Here is a 7,919-nt window from a genome sequence, read left to right on the forward strand (position 1 = left end):
CCTTTATTCCTGGTTTGCTCCTTGGCGATCAATCCTGATCATTTGCTGCTACGCTCTTGAGATTTCTTTTCTTTTCTAGGCTATCCACGTGAGAGAGAGAGAGAGGGAGAGAGAGAAAGAGACAGAGAGAGAGAGGGGAGGTAATGAGGACAAAGACAGATTTGTAATGGAAAAAGAAACAGAGAGAGGTTAGAAATTAAAGAGACTGTTGAGGATCTGGACAGAATATCAGAGCAGATAAATAGGAAGAGTAAATCATAAGATAAAGAACTATAAATTTCAAGAGGACAGGCAAACAGACATGTCGGAGTTTGAAAGGGAGAAAAATTGTGTGTGTGTGTATCTGAGAGAGAGAGAGAGAGAAAGTGTGAGAGAGAAAGGGGAAGTGAGAGAGATCGGGGGAGATACAGGTATCAGCAGAAAACAAGATTTATGGGAAAAAGTGATGGGCTGGAAAAAGCAAGACGGAGGTACTGGAAGGCTGCAGTAACAGAATAGAAAGAACACAAAGGTCAGGGTGAGAAGGAGATTCATCTTGAGTAACACTATGGGGAAATTACTGCTGTAACAATAACTCTAGACATGTTTCTTGGATATCATCCGTCTCTGGAAATATACTGACACATGGATGACAAGGTGTTCAGTAGGGAGTTCTCACAGATGTCTAAGTAGGACCTTGTGTGCTTGTGCAAGGCACAGCTCAAATTTCCCTGCAGTCTGAGGACCCATTGACAGTTTAATTCATCTCTCATCTGCACTCTTGGCTGCCTCAGCATTTGGTCATTTTGCTTGAAGCTGCAAAATCAATACTGCATGATCCAGCTAAATTGGCTAAATCAAGCAAAAAAATCATTATTTTCACTGAAGAAACCTCTAATGACAAGAATTGCTGCTTAGCAGCGGTGTTTTTCTGATCATACTTAAGAGTATGAGGGCTAAGATCCAAAGTGTAAAGAGGTCATCCAGGATGAATAGAAAAGATAAGGTAAATTAAAAAGCTGTGGTTAAATAATGCCAAATTTGGGCTTCCTTGCATATATTTCTTCTTGCATAATAAAGCAGAGCTTTTTCAATATTCATGATTCTCTATTTTCATAGGATATGAATAAACCATGAATAGATGATTCTTTCCTGAGTGAAAGATATCATAAATTTGCTTCTATTTTTTGCTGAGAAGTGGTTTACCCTTGATGGAAGAGATAATGAAGACATTAAAAGAGGTGGCAGACAAATCAGCGGATCTATTTAATCATGCAATATGTAGCATAATTAATATTTTTAAACAGTAATTTTTGATGCTAGAAATGTCACTTAATCAACAAAATAGCAGAAAGAGTGCAAAATAGGAAAGCATATTGTGCAATTTGTGAGGACCCTAGAGGTGACAATGGTGTTTTCCAATGTGAATAGGGAATAAGCAGGCCCATCTTCTGAAACCTCCTACCATTCACTAGCTCCCTGTAGCCTGTCCAACTTGATTTTCCAGCAGGCAGCACCTGTATTTACAGGTGCTGAAGAAGGGTCCCGATCTGAAACATTGACCGCCTGCTTTTCTCCACGGATGCTGCCTGGCCTGCTGAGTTCCTCCAGCATCATCATGTTTTGGCCTTACCCAAACTGGGCATCAGGGGATGCAGTTACTGGTGAGTAACTTCACTCTGATTGCACTTTGACACCATCCATCACTTCACTGTTGATTGAAGGGAGACTCATTCATTTATTGGCTAGAATCATTTACTTTAGATTGCCATCAAAAGGAATAAAACTGAGGATTTGGTTTACGTAAGACAGTTCAGGAATTTAGAAAGGGATTTTAAGTGTAACAAGGCTATCATTTTCTAATTGTTCCCAGCTCCACCTTTACAAATACAATCAATTTCCAGACCCAAAGCAACACAAAGCAGATTAATTGCTCTTTTTTTTCAGGTCAGAAATTATTGCATTATAGCAATCGGTAAAAAGATATTTGGACAGCCTGAATTTTCTTCATTGGAAACCAGAACCTGCCTTATCCTACAATGTGCTGCAGCATCAGTTGGCAACAATTTTCCTTGAGTTAAAAGTTACGACCACAACAGAATCTGAGCACATAATCTGGGCTGATATTTCAGTGCACTAAAATGGACTTCTGTCTTCTTAGACTTGACATTAAACTGATGCCTTTTTTGCCTTCTCCTGAGATTTGGGTTAATGTGAGAATGTCCCAGAACACTCTTCAAAGAAGGTCAGTGAGTTACCCTGTAACTGTCAGGGGGATAGTTCCTAGTATCAGACTGCATCACTCCTTACATGATCCAGAGGTACCTTCTGTAAGTGACGAGAGTTAACCAGGAACCATTAAGCCAAGCAGAAGTAAAAGACGAGACGCCCCAGGTTTAGCATGTCCTGAGACATTAGTGGCGGACCAAGTGAGAAATATAAAAGTGGAGCAATTTGATCTGCTTTGCCAAGCCAGTGCTGGGAGTGCAACGGGTCACCAAACCTAAGGATTTACAGGAAATAGTCTCAACATCCCAGGACAGAGGTTGTCCAAATCAAGTTGTGGCAGTTGTAAGTCTGGGGCCAGGGATGGCCAAAGTCCTCTTGTGAAACATTGCCACTCCCTAAGGCCCAGGGAGAGATCTCTGAACTTATTCATACCAGTCTGCTCTGGTATTGGATTAACTTTGCAGCAAGTTCCGTGGGGAAATGCTCTTTTATGGAGATAAGTCTTGTCTCTTCCTTGTGAGGCACATATTTTACATGGCACATCAACCCAAAATTGTCCGGGTCCAGTTGAATGGGACATAGACTGCTTCATTTTCTGAGGAACTGCATGTTTTCATATATTTTAAAGATAATAGACTGTATTCTGAAATAATATTGGATACTAGAATGGAGATGTTTCAATGATAGGTCTGTCTTATATTTTGTCACATTGTCTTAGTTACTGAGTGCCTTGCATCATTTCCAGGTGGCCTGATAGCAAAGATTTCTTTTATCTATACTCTGTAAATGATCCAAAATTCGGTTATGTTAGGCTGACAATCTCTTTGTACCTGGGCAAATTAGCTGTCAAACACTATTAAAATGTACAGTTGAGAAACCTTCTTTTACACTCCTCACTGAAGAGAGAATCATATTTGGCAGAGGGAATTCATGTAAGCATTTTGTGCCAAAGCTTAAACAAGGTGGCACTTATAGTAATCCCTTTATGACAGGACTGATAAGTATTCAAAACCATTCCTTGTGTAATTCTGATTTGGCTTCAGCATTATAACTTGGATGTCAAATTTAAAAAGGGAATAAAATCATTCACTACTCAAGATTGAAAATATACCCTTCATTTCCTTCACACAAGAATGAAAATGTTTCTCCATATATTTCAAGTAATGTGTCTCCGGATCAGAAGAATTCATACTTGATTTCAAAATTGGTGATAAGGAAAATTGGAACTCTGTTTGGACTTCACTGCTGAAAATCTACAACAGTGTAAGTCAAACAATTAGAAGTTCAAATAAAACACTGTACTGATTGGTTTCTGGGAAAAGGATTGGAAATGTGGGCTTGTGGTAAGGCAACAGTTCGTGAATAAATAAAAATTTAAAAAAAACTGCAGATGCTGGAAATCAGAAATAAAAACAGAAAATGCTGGAAACACACAGCAGGTCAGGCAGCATCTGTGGAAAGAGAGACAGAATTAATGCTTGAGGTGAGTGTTTCAGCATTTTTTGATTTTTGCTGATGAGAGTGAATGATGAAATGCAACGATCCTCCACAAAGGATGTGATTATCTCATATTTGCATGTTAACACATCAGTCTCATAGAATCCCTCCAAGTCTTCCCTCCCTTTACAAGTATTGTGCACTGCAGTCACCTTCACAGGAGTGCATTCACATCCACACATCCTCAAGCGGAGACAAGAGAACTGCAGGAAATCAACTTATTTGTGAGTGACCACCTACAACTTCAGAGAGGTGAAAGTTGCTATCTTAAAAACCTCTTGGCAGAAACATACATTTCAGGAATTAGATTGTTCCTTCTTAAGAGATATAACGTTAATCAAACCTTAGCATGTGCCCAAATCTCAACAGGTCAGTCTGTAATGTTCTCAAACTGAAGATACTTATCGTAATGTTTCTCTCAAGTAGATGCAAAATAGAATTTGGACGGAAGGTATGAGGAAAACCACACCTTCTCTCTCACAGAGTCATAGACTCATACAGCACCAAAACAGGTCCTTCAGCCCAACTCATTCATGATGACCAAGGTGTCTTCCTGGGCTAGTCCCATTTGCTGCATTTGGCCCATACCCTTCTAAACCTTTCCTATCTGGGTACTTGTCCAAATATCTTTTAAACATTGTAATTGTACCTGCCTCTACCACTTCCTCTACCAGCTCATTCCATCTACCCACCAACCTCTGCGTGAAAAACTTGCCTCTCAGGTCCCCTTTAAATCTTTCCCCACTCACTTTAAACCTGTGCCTGTAGCTTTAGACGCCCCTCCTTTGGGAAAGAGACTATGACCATCCATCTTATCTACGCCCCTCATGATTTTATTAACAACTATAAGATCACCCCTCGGCCTCCTCTGCTCCAGTGAAAACAGTCCAGCCTACCAGTCTCTTATTATTATTCAAGCCCTCCAGTCCCGGAAGCATCCTTATGAATCTTTTCTGTACCCTGTCTAGCTTAATAACATCCTTCCTATAGTACAGTGACCAGAACTTCACACTATATTCCAGGTGCAGTCTCATCACCATCTTATACAGCTGTAACATGACATCCCAACACTTGTACCCACTGCTCCAGCTGATGAAGGCAAGCATGCCATATGCCTTCTTCATCACTTTGCCTATCTGTGTCACCACTTTCAGGGAAATAAGTACTTGTAGCCCTAGGTCCTTCTGTTCTACAACACTCCCCAAGGCCCTGTCATTCACTGTGTATGTCCTGCCCTGGTTTAACTTACCAAAATGCATCATGTCGCACTTGTCTAACTTAAGTTCCATCTGCCATTCCTTGGCCCACTTTCCCAGTTGATTATTAATGTTTAGTTTATCCCACAGCGTTGACACCATAAAAATTCTGATTGGATTCCAAGTCATTCTGTAACCTTGCTGCTTTTTTCTTTGCAACTTCTTCCAATCCTACATCCCATTGAGAACTTCTCCATCCAGCCCTGGAATCTCCTCAAACTTCCTCTCGAAGCCCCCCTTTGACACCTGTCTCCCTGACCAAGCCCTTCCTCACCCATCCAAGTATTTTCTAGTACCTAAAATCACTGCGAGATTAGCTTGTATGAATCCACCTCCAACACAGTAAAACTCTGGTGATGTTTTGCATGATGATGTCCCGTGCAGTGGCTGGGGACTTTGTTAATTTTGCAGAATGCAATCATTACTGGCAAGATGAGTGATTATCGCCATCTCTAATTGCCCGAGAGGAGACAGTAGTACCTGCCATTGAGAGCTGCTGCCATTCTTCTGGTAGATAGTGCTGTTGGGTAGAGAATCCCATGTCCTACACCCAGCATCAATAAAAAGACTGCAATATATTTTCAAGTCCAATTGGTACGTGACTCAGAAGGGAACCTAAGTGCGGCAGTGTCCCCATGCATATTTTGCTCTTGTTCTTTGCAGGTTTGGGAAATGCTGTAAAGTGACCTTGCTGAGTAATTGCAGCACACCTCGTAGCTGGTGCAAAATACAGAAGTAATGCATCAGTGACGGAGGGAATGGATGTTTAGGGCAATGGATAGGGTGCCAAACAAGGGGACAATTTTGCCCTAGCTGCTGTCAAGCAACCTGAGTATTGCTGGGGCTGCACTCATCAGGCAAGCAGAGAGTATTCCATCATGCTCCTGCCTTGTGCTTTGTAGATGGTGGAAAAGCTTTGGGGAAGTGAGTCACAAAATGCTTGGTCAAAGAGTCAAATTTTAAGAAGCATCTTAAAAGAGTTGAAATGTGCAGAGAGGTTCAGGGTTAGGGTTAGATTTACAGAATTGCACTTGAAGGCACAGCCACCTATTATAGAACAACGAAATTCACAGGCGCCTAGGATACAGAGCATCTGACCTGATCTTGTGGCCACAACATTTATGTGTCAGATCCAATTAAGTTTCTTGTCAATGGTGACCACCAAAGTATTAAATGTGGGGACTTGGTGATGGTAATGCGAAGGGTAGAAGTTAGACTCTCGCTTGCTACAGGAGTTTGACTATGTTAAAGGTGGTAAATTAATTTAACAAGCTAATCTCATGGTGGTTTTAAATATTCAGGTTAAATTCAGATTTGTTTTTTTTCACTATCCTGGCCTTGCCCGTATAACTTTTAGCTTTTCTTTTCGATTGCACAAGAGAGCAAGCATGGTATAATAGTGGTTAGCGAAATGCTATTACAGCGCCAGCAACCCGGTTTCAATGTAAGGAGTTTGTATGTTCTCCCCGCTGTCTGTGTGGGTTTCCTCCGGGTGCTCTGGTTTCCTCCCACATTCCAAAGACGTACGGGTTAGGAAGCTGTAGGCATGCTATTTTGGTGCTGGAAGCATAGCGGCACTTGTGGGCTGCCCCCAGAACACTCTACGCAAAAGATGCATTTCACTGTGTGTTTTGATGTACATGTGACTAATGAAGAAATCTTATTTTATGGTAAAGTAAAGTGGTTGAAAGTCAAGAGGGATAATGTTTCGGATTCAGTCTCAGTATTCCTGGGGAAACATATCTGCCAGCATTCCCATTCCTGACGGCCATACAGTGCTCCATGGTGGAAAGTTTATCTGGCAAGACCTTGCGCAAAGGTGTCCTAACCCAACAACAACAACTTGTAGCTTTTATAGTGTCTTTAATATGGAGTTGCCCAAAAGTGCTTTACAAGAGCATTATCAAACAAAGTGATAACAAGCCATGTAAAGAGAAATGAGGACATGACAAAATGTTTGGTCAAAGAGCCAAGTTTTAAGAAGCATCTTAAGTGAGCTAATATAGATGGAGTGGTTTAAAGAGGAAATCATAGAGCTTTAGGGCCATGCAGTTGAAGACAAGATGGAATGATTAATTCATAGATGCCCAAGAGACCAGAATTGAAGCAAAACAGAGATCTTAGCGGGTTATCGCACTAAATAGACCACTGGCACTTAGCGTCTTGCACATGAAGAAAGATCGCAGTTTGAGTGAAATTTTGGATGGTTGCCAGCAACACATAACCATATCCCAGAATGAGTCAATGCCTTGAGGACAAGAGCAGGAGAAAAGAAAGGGAATGTAAAGGTGACTGATACGATACATGAAGTGCTATTACTTATCTTGTTCCCATTACTGTAAGCTCTTGTTACTCTAACAATGTTTATGCAATTGATGAATCCTAATTAGGGCCTTGACCTGCTCAGTATTATATCTGTACAGCTGAGATTCAGCAACCTACTGTGTAGATGAAAAGAAGGCATTAGGTAAGAAAAAAGACATCACTGCCATGTTGAATCTATTGGAGTAAAAGTGCTCACAGTAGAATATATGAAATATGTGGCAATTAACTAATCTAATGTAAGCTAGAGACAACATCCAATGAGATGCATTGTGTAAGGCTGTCCTGTCAAGAGAGGCTGGCAAAGTTTAATGTTTTGTCTGACCTGAAGAACATTTCTTCTTGGGGAAAGTTGGAATCTTGTTCCCAAGGGGAAATTATGGTGAAAATGCCTTTAGCTAAATAAGGAGTAGCGGGAAGTGTCACCATCTTAGAATTCCTTTAGCGAGGAATTAGTGTTTTTGACCAAGCAGAATCCAGAATTTTTTTCTTAACAACTTGCCATGGAGTTTCAAGCACTGTATAGCTCCAGCAATTGTTAGCTCCTGAAAGATTAGTATAATATAAAATTGTTTTGTTACATTTTCGTGAAATATTTAATGATAGGAATTCTTTATTGTCTGCGGTTCCTTTCTA

This window comes from Pristis pectinata, chromosome 3 (assembly GCF_009764475.1).
Source record: "Pristis pectinata isolate sPriPec2 chromosome 3, sPriPec2.1.pri, whole genome shotgun sequence".
Lineage (NCBI taxonomy): Eukaryota > Metazoa > Chordata > Chondrichthyes > Rhinopristiformes > Pristidae > Pristis > Pristis pectinata.